The following is a 14,542-nucleotide window of genomic DNA, read 5'->3' on the forward strand; positions in this document are numbered from 1 at the left end:
ACATAGCTAATGCAACAGAAAACGGACTGTAATCAGAAGTCATTCGACTTTGGCGGCCATTACTTAGTGTACATATTAGTCACAATACATAATCAATTGCTGCAACAACATCAATGATTCAACCTAGTAATATTATCATGCCTTGTGATTGCGTCAAAAAACACACTGTCTAGAGTGTGCGCCCTCGTACACCTTGGAAAATATTCCTAAGTGTTGAAATGGAAATGCGCCTGAACCAAGACCGCTCGAAAATGAAGTACTAAATATCGTGCGGCTGCTTGGTTACCCGCGGCGTAGTGCCCTGGGCGTCATAGCAATGGTTTTGGCAACAAAGTACATGCCTGCATGAACAATAAAGTTTTTGACAAATTGAAAACAAAAGAGGCGCGCATGCGCAATGTGCATAATTACCAGCACACATGAAAGTCAAAACCTAGATAAATCCATGAGGGCATGAGCAGGCAATACACAATGGGAGTGCGTACAAATGAAATTCTAGTGGCATAGTGCCATGAAACATAACTGCCAAAATAGCATTAGAATATATATCATTAGCATACAACACTCCACAGGGTATATCTATCTAGACAATACAAACAATATTAAATGTACAGATATCCTTCTATGCAGTCACCATAGTGGTATAAGCATTAACAAATACAGCATAATTAGGCAGTTGACCAGATTGCAGATTAAGAGGCCTAAAATTAGCATCCAAGGCTCTCCTGTGTAAAGAAAATGCCAAAAGTGAAAAATAACAGTGCAATAGAATAAAGATAGAGATGTATCTTATCTGAAAGTGGACCCAAAGGAAGGAGAAGAAAGGGGTAAGGTTACCGGAACGGATGAGACAGTCGCAGGTAAGGTATCCCTTCCTTTCCTCCTGTGCAAAAAGAGAAAAGAAAAGTGATGTTAAAACCTAAGGTTGTGGTACTATTGCTTCATAGTATTTGCCACATAGATAAAATCAATCAGTCGGTATGAAAATATACATTTACAGCAGACACACATTAGGCATACATAAAGACATAGTTCAATCGTTACGTAGATGTGTACTTAGTTCCTCGTCCAAATTATGACCTTTAGGATATTTCGTTTCGAGTTCTCATATCCATCTTGATTCTCATTTGAGAAGTAGTAAGGTTCTGTTTCCACCTCTCGGACCAGTATGGACTTGTTCCAGCACAAAATAACTCAGCATTGAACTATTGGATAGATGAAATAGTTCAAAATGTCTGGCAATAGGATAGTTTTTATCCTTCTTGTTGATGGCACGCATGTGCTCAAGCACTCTCTTCTTGGCCATGCAGCTGGTACTGCCTACATACCACTTTCTGCAGGGACATATGGGCACATAAACACAATGTGTTGTGCTACTTGTAAGGAATTGATAGATATCTTTTGGCGTGTTGTATCCTAGATTAGTCACTGTTTTTATCATAGTCCTATTCCGACAGGCCTTACAATGGTCACATGGATAAAAACCTTTGAGGTTTGTGGCATTGGCGATGGACTTGGGTGTTATATCATTCTTGACAAGAATGTCCTTAAGATTGTGTCCCTTCCTGTATGTTTTTTGTGGTCTGCGTCGGAAAGTATGGCCAATAATGGGATCACTAGTGAGTATATCCCATTTGTTTGCCAGTATTTTCTGTATCTCTCCTGAGTTCCCACTGTAAGTAAGAATGACTGTTGGATTCTTCAGTGGTAGTGGTGTTGTCAGTGCTGGTGTCTAGTGAAGTGGTCAATGTTTGGGCATGATCTATTTTATTGACTCTGTCAATGGCTTTGCAGAGGACCCAATTAGGGTAGTCTCCATCTCTGAAACTTTGGATCATGGTTTCTTTTTCTAATTCGAACGCTGTGTCAGCACTGCAGTTCCTTCGTGCTCTCAGCAGCTCCCCATATGGGATACTCCATTTGAGAGTATCTGGGTGGCTGCTGAGAGCATGAAGCAAGGTGTTCCCTGCTGTAGTTTTATGAAAAAGACTGGTTTGGAAGGTATCTCCTTGCGGTCAAATCAGTAAATCAAGGAATTCTATGGAATTCCTACTCATGTTAATGGTCAGAGTGATGTTATATTTGTTGTTATTTAACTTCTGTATATACTCAGTGGCCATGTTCTCTCTATCAGTCCAGATTATGAAAAGATCATCATATAGCGAAGCCAAATCTTGACTTTGCCAAAAGATGAAGTACGGGTACTGTCAGCTCTGATGTCCTCCTCCCATTTTCCCAGAAATAGGTTGGCAAAGCTAGGGGCAAAACAAGTGCCTAGAGCTGTGCCAAGGGTCTGCTTATAAATGGTACCATAAAACATAAAGAAGTTATTAGTCAGGCAAAGGTGCATCATTTCTAAGAGCATTTTAGTGTGTTCTAAATACTCAATAGTTCTATTCTTAAGGTAGTGGTGACATGCTTCAATGCCCTCTATATGATCAATGATCGTATACAGGGAATTTATGTCGAGTGTCATCATGAGGTCATTGGCTTCCCAGTTTATCTGTTTTAGTTTAGTTAGAAAATCTTTACTGTCCTTTATATGTGAAGGGAGTCCTACAACATATTCTCGAAGAAAGTGGTCTACATACTTCAACACATACTCTAGGGTACTTCCTATAGATGAGACAATAGCTCTCCCTTGTGGATTGGTGGCATTCTTTTGTATCTTCGGTAGTAAATACAGTATGGACAACTTGGGGTAATCACATTTGAGAAAGCAATACTCTTCCCATGTTATGTACCCTTTATCCTCCCATTCTTTAAGTTTATTCCAAGTGTCAACAATACTGTTATTATAAGTGTCCAAATTCGTTTTCATGTAGAATTTTTGGTCACTCAGTTGTCTTTCGGCTTCCACAATGTATAGTTGTCTGTCCCACAGGACGATATTTCCCCCTTTCTCCGCTGGGCTAATTATGATGTTTTCGTCATTGGCTAGGGTCTTCAAAAACTCTCTTTGTGTGGCAGATAAATTATACTGAATATGTTTATTCTTGTTAATATGGTGCTTTAATTTTAGTAAGGCTTGCCCAACAACTTCTTGAAAAGTATCTATGTTGTCGTGTGGAAGATTGGGATAGAAAATGGATCTGGGTTTGAATTTGGTAGAGGCCATTGAGTCAGTAGGGATGTCTGGATCCCAGTCCTCTTGGGTGATCCCTGTAGATTCATGGTCCATGGCTAAATCATGGCTATCTAGTGGTACTTCTACATCAGCAATGTTCAAATTATGAAACAGGGGTATTTTGTTACTCTCTACTGAAAGTTGGTTATGAGGATTGCTTTGATCGGGTTTATAGAGAAGATGCCACATTTTTAATTTGCACTTCCTGACAAATCGGTATAAGTCAATATGTGTGTCTGCTTAGTTAAAGATTTCCGTCGGACAGAAGGAAAGACCTAGACATAGCGTACATTTTTCAGAAAATGTCAATTCCCTTTCACTCAAATTGACAATGGTTTTATTTATCGTGTCCGGATCCATTACTTCTTGCCTGTGGAGCCACGTCTCTTGTTTCCCATGGGCTCTTTTGTATTAGTTTTTTGATTCCCTTTGTTTTCTTCTTTTCCGTCTCTGTTTGCTTCTCCTCTCCCTCTTCCACAGCCTCTGCCTCTGGTTGTTCCTCCCCGCCTCCGGGGTGATTGTGGTGTTGTTCTTGGTATTTGTCGACCCTTTCGTAGGACTTTGAACTCGTCTAAAAAAGTCGCCGTTCTAGTGGGCACTTGTCTTTCAGATATTGAACTGGTTGTAGAGATATATACATCCATACCCTTTATCCTCCCATCCTCGTTTATTCCAGGAGGCCTTTTAATCTGCAATCTGGTCAACTGTCTAATTATGCTGTATTTGTTAATGCTTAAACCACTATGGTGACTGCATAGAAGGATATCTGTACATTTAATATTGTTTGTATTGCCTAGACAGGTATGCCCTGTGGAGTGTATGCTAATGGTATATATTATAATGCTATTTTGTCCGTTATGTTTCATAGCACCATGCCACTAGAATTTCATTTGTGCACACTCCCATTGTTTATTGCCTGCACATGCCCTCATATTTTTGTCTAGGTTTAGCCATCAGGTTTTGACTTTCATGTGTGCCGGTAATTATGCACATTGCGCATGCATAGGCTCATCGAGAAAATCGTCAACATGCAACTGGCCCGCCACCTGGTAGACAACAACATCTTGGACCCGTCCCAGTCCAGGTTCAGACGAAACCACAGCACCGAGACAGTCCTCATCGCCGCCACAGACGACATCAGGCGCCAACCAGACAATGGCGAAAGATCAGCCCTCATCCTCCTGGACCTTTCAGCCGCCTTCGACACGGTCTGCAATCGCACTCCAAAGACACGCCTCCTAGAAGCCGGAATCCAAGAGAAGGCCCTTGACTGGACCACGTCCTTCCTCTCCAGCAGAACCCAGAGCGTCTGCCTCCCGCCCTTCCGATCATAAGCCACCGACATCATTTGCGGCGTCCCCCAGTGCTCATCCCTCAGCCCGACGCTGTTCAACGTCTACATGGACCCCCTCGCACAAGTGGCCCGCCATCATCTCCTATGCCGATGACACCCAGCTCATCCTCTCCCTCACCAAGGACCCACACACCGCCAAAGCCAACCTCCACAAGGGAATTAAGGCCGTCGCCGACTGGATGAGGAGCAGCCGTCTGAAACTGAACTCGGACAAGACGGAGATCCTCATCCTTGGACCCACCCCCTCAGCCTGGAACAACTCCTGGCGGCCGACCACACTGGGAACAGCACCGACAGCCACCGACCATGCACACAACCTAGGATTCATCCTTGACTCCTCCCTCTCCATGTCTAAACAGGTCAACGCCGTCTCCTCCTCCTGCTACAACACCCTCTGCATGCTCCGCAGAATCTACAAGTGGATCCCGACCAAAACCAGCAGAACAGTGATACAGGCCCTCGTCAGCAGCAGACTGGACTACGGCAACGCACTCTACGCAGGAATCCCAGCCAAACACCTATGACGACTACAACGCATCCAAAACGCCGCTGCCCGACCGATCGTCAACGTCCCCCGCCGCAGCCACATCACCCCCCACCTGAGAGTCCTACACTGGCTCCCCGTTGACAAGAGGATCACCTTCAAGCTCCTCACCCACGCACACAAAGCACTCCACAACGCCGGACCAGCCTACCTGAACAGCAGACTCCGCTTCTACACGCCCACCCGCCAGCTCCTCTCCGCCAGCCTCGCCCTCGCCGCTGTCCCCCGCATCCAACGAACAACCTCCGGAGGCAGATCCTTCTCCTACCTCGCTGCCAAGACCTGGAACACCCTCCCTACCCACCTACAGCAGACCCAAGACCTACTCGCCTTCAGAAGACTGCTCAAGACCTGGCTCTTTGAGCAGTAGCGGCACCCCTCCTCCCCTCAGCGCCTTGAGACCCTCACGGGTAAGTAGCGCCCTTTACAAGTACTCTGGTTGATTGGATGATTGATTGATGTGTGCCTCCTTTGTTTTCAATTTGTCAAAAACGTTATTGTTCATGTATGCATGTACTTTGTTGCCAATACCATTTTATAATGCCCAGGGCACTACGCCGTGGGTAACCAAGCAGCCGCACGATATTTAGTACTTCCTTTTAGAGCGGTCTTGGTTCAGGCGCATTTCTATTTCAACACTTATGAATATTTTCCAAGGTGTATGAGGGCGCACACTCTAGACAGTGTGTTTTTTGACGCAATCACAAGGCATGACAATGTTACTAGGTTGAATCATTGATGTTGTTGCAGTAATTGATTATGTATTGTAACTAATATGTACACTCAGTAATGGCCGCCAAAGTCCAATGGCTTCTGATTACAGTCCGTTTCCTGTTGCATTAGCTATGTAAGCTCTCCTGTATCGTGAGATTTGTGTGATCAAGTCAGTTTCACTGACGAAACGCGTTACGATTAAACAACACTGGTTTATACCTCCGAGTGCGAGCCCTTCTTTCAGAAGACTTTGTGTGCACAATATATATATATATATATATATATATATATATATATATATATATATATATATATATATATATATATATATATATATATATATATATATATATATATATGCCACACGCTTGACGAATTAAGCCTGCGCCTTCTTTTGATGGCGGGCCTCGACAGGGTTTCGTCTTACCCCAATTAATCCACCAGAACGCTGTCTCAAACCGTTTACAAGACAACAAGTCGAGGCCCAATCTGCATTTCAAGTGAAATTTATTTGGCGATCACACCCAACGCGTTTCGCAGCCTCAGCCGCTTGCTCACAGAGAAATTCCCCATAAGGGATGCTGGCAATCAGAGCTGGTTGGTGAAAGCTTGTCGCTTCTAGGGTGGAATTGGTGGCTGTTGTTTTTCTGTGACGTGTGGATTACATTTCATATTCTTTATGTAGATCTCTGTATCCAGAAATATTATTTTCTAATTGCTGATGTTATAAGTAAATTTCAAGTTTTTCACACTGAGTTTAGAATCTCAAAATATTCCTCAAAATCCGCCACACTTCCATTCCATACGATGAATAAATCATCAATGAGCCGTGTCCATTTGATTACTTTATCCACAAATTTGCTGTGCACTGGGTTCCATGCCACCTCTCTCTCCCACCAGCCCATTAGAAGACAGGCGTAACTGGGACTGAAGGAATACCCCATCGCAGCTTCGTTGCGTTGCCGAAAGAATTAATTTCCAAACATGAAACAGTTTTGAGTTAGGCAAAGTGTGATCATTTCCATTAGCATCACATTCTGCTTACTGTAATGTATATTTCTTTCTTTCAGAAAGTATCAAATTGCTTTCTCACCCAGAGTGTTGTCAATGTTGGTGTAGAGTCCAATTCCATCCATTGTAATTAGTTGGAAGTTTGACTGCCACGGAATCTCCTGTATTATTCTCAGTAAATCACAAGTGTCCTTTATGTATGAGCTTAGTTTTGCGACATAAGGGATCAGAAAAAAGTCAATGTAATTTGCCAGTGGTTCCAGGAGGGAATTTTTTACTGATAGAATTGGGCGTCCTGGAGGTGTTCTCGAGTTTTTATGAAGCTTTGGTAGGAAGTAGATGGTTGCAGTAACCGGGTAATCCACTGTCAGGTATTTTGCTTCTTCAATATCGACTAAGTTTTGTCGTGACCATGTTCTGATTTTTATATCAATTTCCCTTTTGAGATCCATTGTTGGATCTCTTTGTAATTTCTCATAAAAATCTGTATCCTCCAGCTGACGGTGTGCTTCCAAAATGTAGGCATTGCGGTCCCAGATTACAATGTTTCCGCCTTTATCAGCAACTTTTATGACTACTTCTTTGTCATCCATTAATTTTATGAGAGCTTCTCACTCATCTCTTGTTAGATTGTTTTTGTCTTTGGATCTCCGTAAGTTGTATAGATCTTGCACAACAGCCTCTTGGAAAACATCTACTTTATTTCCTGGAGGCAATTGGGGATAGAATTTTGATTGTGAATGTTTTTCACTGAGTCCCGCTCCTAATTGTGAACGTGCTGCATCTTAGGATAATTCCTGTGCTTTCTCCGCATTTAAATTCAACAGCAGCAAATAATCATCAGATTCTTTTACAAGTAGGGACGAAGTAGGTTCCTTTATCATTTTTGTTGGTTTTGGTTTATTCTTGTTTTCTAAGAAAAACTTCTTTAATTTGATTTTCCGCACATATCAAGATCAATTCTAGTTTGGGCTAGGTCCATTCCTTTTTTGGGGCAATAGTTTATGCCTCTTTTTAAAAGCAATGTTTCGGCCTCAGTTATTTCTCGTGTTGATAGATTTACAATTTGCAGCTCATCTATTTCTGATTTTTCTTCTGTTTCATACTTCTCGTTTGAGCCCCTTCTCTTTCCGGTGACCCATCTCCGCCTTTGTCCTCTCCTTCTCGGTTTTGTCAGTACCAGTTTCTTCCACACCCTTTGCCTCGTTGTTGAAATTGCGACGTTCTGCTTTGTTCCCACTGGCGTTGTTGCAGAACAAGTCGCATATCTCCTAAAAAATTGAGCCTTGTATTTTCTGCTGTATTTTCTTGCTCTTCGATATTTTGATTTGTTGAGGCTAATGAGGAAAAACTGCTTGAGGAACTCCCCAACTTTTTGTTAGTATTTTGATTAAATCCAAAGATGAGTTGAGGGTATATTCACCCCATTCATGTAGGAGTTCATTAGAGGCATCCTGTTGATTTGGCATTAGCATAATTCTTAATCACCTTGGGACACGGCGCACTTCCAGATATTTATTGAGAGTGATTAGTTCCCAGGATCTATTTATTTCTTTCCTACTGAGTTTCTCCCATAATCTCAATTTACTTTTTATATCCGTTTTTTCTGTTGTGTTTTTTTTCTCTGGGTCATTTTGTTGTTCAGCTTGTAAATGACCCTTTTCAAACATTGTTGTTAAGAGTTCTTTTCCTACATGGGACTGGGCTAGAGAGGAGTAAGGAAAGGTTTAGAACGAGACCTGCAGAAACAAAACACCCACTCATGTGTGTAAGGCCATTGCGATTCATAAACTGCACTTTTAAAGTTACCACTGCCAAAAAGTTCCCAAAACAGTTGGTAAATATATTCCAGCCCAGCCTTGGAAAAAGTCCAGCACCACACATCACCACTCACAGGTACTGCAACACACTCCCATATAAAATAAGAAAGGTATTGACTTAATATAATCCTTTTAGGATATACTGTTAAAATGTGTAGCATGACTTCACCTTTTAAAATAGACATTGTGTTTAATTATAAATATATATATAAAATACATGCTTGTTATTGAAAATATAATTTAAAAAAATTATCAGTAAAGTATTGCTATTTCCAATATATTCCATGCATACTTTTAATAAATGAGTATACATTTTAAATATTTTTTTCATTTATTCTTCAGGAATAAATACTATTTTTAAATGTAAATGAATATATTTTAAATAAATATTTATTATACACCTAAGTTTGTTGTGAACCTTTTATTTAATTTTTTGTATAATATGTAAAATTATTTAACAATCTTTCCTAAAATTATTTTTAAATATTGTTTTAAAGCAAAATAAGCGTTAATAAGTTTTCTTATACTTTATCAACGCGAGTCTCTGAACCATGTGTGGAAAGTAACAATTAGTAAATCCTGTTCTAGGATGCTCCAACAGGAGGTGGAGACATGCAAGTCTGCTCCGGGGAGTAACTTTAAACTTAGAAATGGTGAATAACAAAAAAAAGTGTAAAGTAACCCTTAGGTGTGAGAGTAAATTTACACTTGAATAACTCTGTGTGTGTAAATTTACTATGTGAATAGAGCACTGAATATGAGAAAAGACAATCCCTTTGTTGTGCTTTGGGGTCTTGTTTTACTACATTCCACAAGGAATGAATGCACAGCTTTAATGGTAGCTCACAGGGACCAATCCAAGATGGCTCTCAAATCTAATTGGCATAGGTTCTCTCTTATCTAGAATCGTCTCCAGCAGATTGTTCTCCATTTACTCTGCCATGTCGACCATACACAATTCCATAAGCCTCCATGCTATAAGTTGTCTCTGTGCGGCCTTAGATACAGACATACAGTGGCCCTACAGGCATTTAATGGTTCTCAAGGCTCCACATGCTTCACCTAAGGATGTCACTTTTCAGTGAGCTTAGAACTCATTTTCTATTGTTTGAGATAATCCTATGGAGCCAGATGACCTGATGGGAATTAGAAATGGTTCATAAAATTGTGACAGCAGGCTATGGTTTCCTATTGTAGTTTTATTTTCGGAGCTGTTTATTTAGAACTTGGTGTACCCACTGGTGCTTAGTAGTGTGACCAATTTAGCATAACCATGGAGACATTGTTTTTTTAGAATAAATGAGAGGTGTTTGTCAGCCAGAGAATCTTCTAAATTACATGTAGAGTAGATCAGCTATAGGAAAGCCATAAATCAAACGAAGTACCGATGAATTAGTACTTCCTATGGCTCGATGAGCTACCACAGCTCATTCGTGGAAAAATGGAATGCTACACTGTGGAGGAGCTCTTTGTACAGGCAGTTGCATATTTGGTAAGCACCGATACAAACATCCATGAGAAGCTACAAACTTACCTACTGGCCAACAAAGGCCATTTGTTCTCTGGATCAGCTAGGAAGGTTGTATTTTACTGCAGGACCAGGAACTAGCCGGTCCCAACACTGCATCGGCGGAGTACTCTCATGAAGAGTACTTGATCAGCGGGACGGTTGGAGCGGTGCGAGCCACATGTTGCTGTTTCAAAGGCCGATCTCAAGTAGCGCTCGGGAGGATTATATCATAGGATGTGATAATCCTAAAGAATTTGGCAACTGATATTACAGGGCACCAATAAAGAGGACAGGTAACGCTGGTTAGTAACGTTCCTACTGGAGAAAGACCAGAGTATTGACTAGTGCCAGCGCTGCCTCCAGTTCAGTACTGAAGAGGGTTAGGGTGCCCGCCGTGAGGAGCAGGCATCATGCAGAACGAGTGATGGTTTACATATATAGCTTGGCATTAATCGTTTTCCATTTGTTACTTGCAGTTTGGAAGACACAAACTAAAATAGATCAATGAGCTAAAAACCTGTGGCACAAAAAAGCTGCAGGTGAACCAGGAAGGTATTAGTTAGGACGTTGAGTTTACACCAACCTTTAAATATAGGATGACGGGTGCATGTTACGATAGCTGGAACCAGACTAATGACCTCCAACTCTGTACTAGTTCGTCAATATTACTGATCAATGGTTCGGTTAAGGAAGCTACGTGGGGAATATTCGGTTCAATCCTGGACATGCGCAAAACTGCTTAGATGTCACTTTGCTTATGAGAGAGTAGGATAACAGATAATCTGCGTCAAGTCATTCCGGCAGCACAGCGCCACTGGAAAAGCTTGCTGATGGCATCAAAAGCTAATCACGTGTTCCGTGATGTTGATATTGAAGGTGAGCCAGGCAACATATGATACGGATAGAATGGAGATAAACTGGGGGGATTGCGGACAGCAACCCCGCTCAGGATCACATGTGCATATTAAGGAGGGGGAGCACAATATTTCCAAAAGTGTGCTAGGAATTCAGCCAACAATGGGAGCTAGGTCAATAGTTAGAACCTCATCAGCCGAGGACTAATAGTCAGTGGTGAAGTTCTAGGCGCATGTTGGACCATGGTACGGTACACAATGCATCAATGCACATATCAGACCTGTTCCCTAAGGCTTATCAAATATCTAATGTGGAGGTAGAATTCTTTCCTATCTTTTAATGTACATTAAACACTCCTTATTCTTTACAAGGTAGTGTTATACCACTTTATTTGCCTTCTTTAAAAAATTGTCTTTTGTAAAATGACAGTCATATCCCATCAATAATTAAAATACGGGTACTCTGGTATATATACCCAAAAAGACACCCATAAATGTGTTTTTAACATTCCAAAAAATAGTGAAAAAAGCAAAATGGTACCTCACGTGCGCACCACCAGTCGAGCTTGCTGATTGATACTCACCAGCTATGCTCACTTTTGTCATCATCGGCAACCATTTTGCTAAAACTTATAAGTGTCCCAAGAAAATGTGATCGATCAAAAAGATTTTTTTAAAACACACACCCCTATGTGTTTTTGCGACTACCAAATAAAAACAAGACCCAATACAATAAAAAACTGAAATAAGATGCACAGATTACCAATTTTATCCTTCTCTTGTGCGCTTACTCGGATATTTAAAACCGGTTGCATACATGCAAACCACTTCCTGTTTCAGCCGACATGTTTCCTCGCCATTAAATCTTACTGGCAATTTCGTCAGGGCAGGGTCATTCGTCGCTACTGTTAGACACTCGTGCAATTTTCTTAAAATAACTGTCAAATGACAAAACGACACAATGGCCTGGTTACTTACAAACACTTATTGTCTCACCACCCCCTTCAAGAAGGGTGGAACAGGGGTACATACACATTACTCATAGGCAATTTATTACCATCAGTGAGCCAGGGTCAGTCGTACCAGCTCTCATAGATGTAAGGGGGAATCCTGTTGTGAAATCCTCCATTCCAAGGCTTATCTTATATTTGATTCCTAAATATAGAGATATATAGGTATCAATGTCTTAGTCCTTCACACATCAATGGGCGAAACCATGGCACCGAGCTTGGCCTGTATCTATAGAGGCCAGTTCGAAGATAACTGCATTTACCATCAGTCTAATCCCTTCCAGAGGAATATTCTCCTCTGGAAGAGATATATAGATGACGTGATAGTCGTCTGGTCAGTGGGAGAAGAGCCTCTCAAGGAATTTTTGATCAGGCTGAATGAACAGGATGCCAGTCTACGTTTCACCTGGTCATATAGCAACCAGGGGGCAATGTTTCTAGATCTGGATATTAAAGCAGAAAATAACACACTGAATAGCAACGTTCACCAGAAGTTGACCAACAAGAACTCCTTGTTACATTATAAGTCATATCGCCCGAGAGCATTACGGGATAATCTCCTGGTTGGTCAATTTCTTAGGTACCTACTACAACAACATTTTTGTCACAATCGGAAGAACTGTGGGAGAAATTGACAAAGAGAGACTATCCATCTAGGATTGTCGGTCAGGCATGTAAACGAGCACTCAATACTCATTGTAGTGCCCTGTTATAGAGATTTGTAAGGACTAAGACTGACTGCCTTCCTGTAGTGATGATATTTGATCCATTGGCCACCCAAATCAGACAATTGATTAGAAAACATTGGGCTATGTTGTCGACGCCTGAGTTCACAATGCCTCCACCCAGGTTTGCCTTTAAAAGATACTGCAACTTAAAAGACAAATTGGTACATTCACGCTCTAGACCTCCACAAGTGGAAACGACCATTCCGCCAGGGCATTACCCTTGTGGTATGTGCACTTTGTGTAAATTGACTGAAAAACAATGGAAGTAATGCTTAATTCAGGAAACGTATGGCACCTGACCCGATTTAGTAATTGTAAAACTATGAATCTAGTGTATCGATTGACATGTGAGTGTGGATTGCAATATATCGGGCTGACTACACGGAAGATCAAAGTAAGAGTGCAGGAACATCCTTGCACCATTAGTGCAGGCACACTCACCACGAAATTAGTACAACACTACAAAGAAAATAAACATTCTTTCACGTGGGTGGTATTGGAGAAGGTTACAGGAGATCCATGCAATAGAGATAGAATCCTAGCAATGAAAGAAGCACGTTGGATTTATCAGGAAGGATGTGACCGAACAGGACTAAATGATTTGATTGAATGGAAAAAAATAAGAAATTAATTTGTTCCCTAAACTTTTGGTGTCCTGGGAGGTATCACTGTTTTGTGCCATCTTTTGATTACAATTTTTTTTTAACAACTTAATGCGAAAGAGAAGTACCCCTTGTGGCCATTATAAAAAGAATGAGTAAAGAAGAGAGGCATGAATAAAGGCTCCTTTGAGTCAAAAATATATACTGCAGGCATTATTGTAGTAAATATATCAATAAAGTTTGTTGAAATACTATCCTGGTGCAAGAGGGCTATGATGTATTCCCATAAATTGTGAAATTTAGTGGCTATAAACATGGCCAGTGAATATTTTAAAGTAGATTCTATAAGTACCCTTTATAAATAGGACATTTATGAGGAGTAAGATCGAGATACTAAATACCCTCTGAGTACACTCAATATTATTATTGGGTAGGTGAAATTCTTTTAAATATTGTAAATATGGAATATTGCATTTGTATTTAAGAGTTGTAGCATGTACTTCGTATAATTCAACAATATCGAATTCACTACAAGATGGCAGACGCGGATTTTCATTATGTCAAGTGATCGGAGAATGGTCATGTTAGACGCCACCCGATTACTGCTTGTAAAAGCCGCCGGTCTTCGTACTGGATAGAGAAGGACGAGACGAGTCACGATTTGGCAAAGCGGGCGGTGAGCAATGACGGATGAAAGAAAGACACATTAAGTAGGTGGGGTGTGAATGTAGAGTAGAGGTGGGATGGCGATGTTAAGATGAGTAGCACATTGTGAAACTCTGTCCGCATGCAATGGAGGAAACACTGCCGAACTTGGTAAATCACAATCGGCAATTTAGTTGGCTACTGTCCTTCCTCTCGTTATGAAGATTAGAACTTGCGACACACTGTGAAAAGTGGCTGCATGTGCATTATGTGTTCCAATCTTCTTGAAGGGGGTGGTGAGACAATGGCCTGGTAAGTAACCAGGCCATTGTGTTGTTTTGTCATTTGACAGTTATTTTAAGAAAATTGCACAAGTGTCTAACAGTAGCGACGAATGACCCTGCCCTGACGAAATTGCCAGTAAGATTTAATGGCGAGGAAACATGTCGGCTGAAACAGGAAGTGGTTTGCATGTATGCAACCGGTTTTAAATATCTGAGAAAGCGCACGCGAGAAGAATACAATTGGTAATCTGTGCGTCTTATTTCAGTTTTTTATTGTATTGGGTCTTGTTTTTGTTTGGTAGTCGCAAAAACACATAATTGTTTTTATCACATTTTCTT

At 41.1% G+C, this 14,542-nt stretch overlaps 1 protein-coding gene across 3 annotated transcripts in view; it reads left to right on the top strand.

Annotated features, from left to right (window-relative positions):
* The window catches only part of GRB7 (growth factor receptor bound protein 7), a 672,870-nt gene that overhangs the window by 539,021 nt on the left and 119,307 nt on the right, over positions 1-14,542 (top strand). The window lies entirely within an intron of this gene.

This window comes from Lissotriton vulgaris, chromosome 5 (assembly GCF_964263255.1).
Source record: "Lissotriton vulgaris chromosome 5, aLisVul1.2, whole genome shotgun sequence".
NCBI classification, from domain to species: Eukaryota; Metazoa; Chordata; class Amphibia; order Caudata; family Salamandridae; genus Lissotriton; species Lissotriton vulgaris.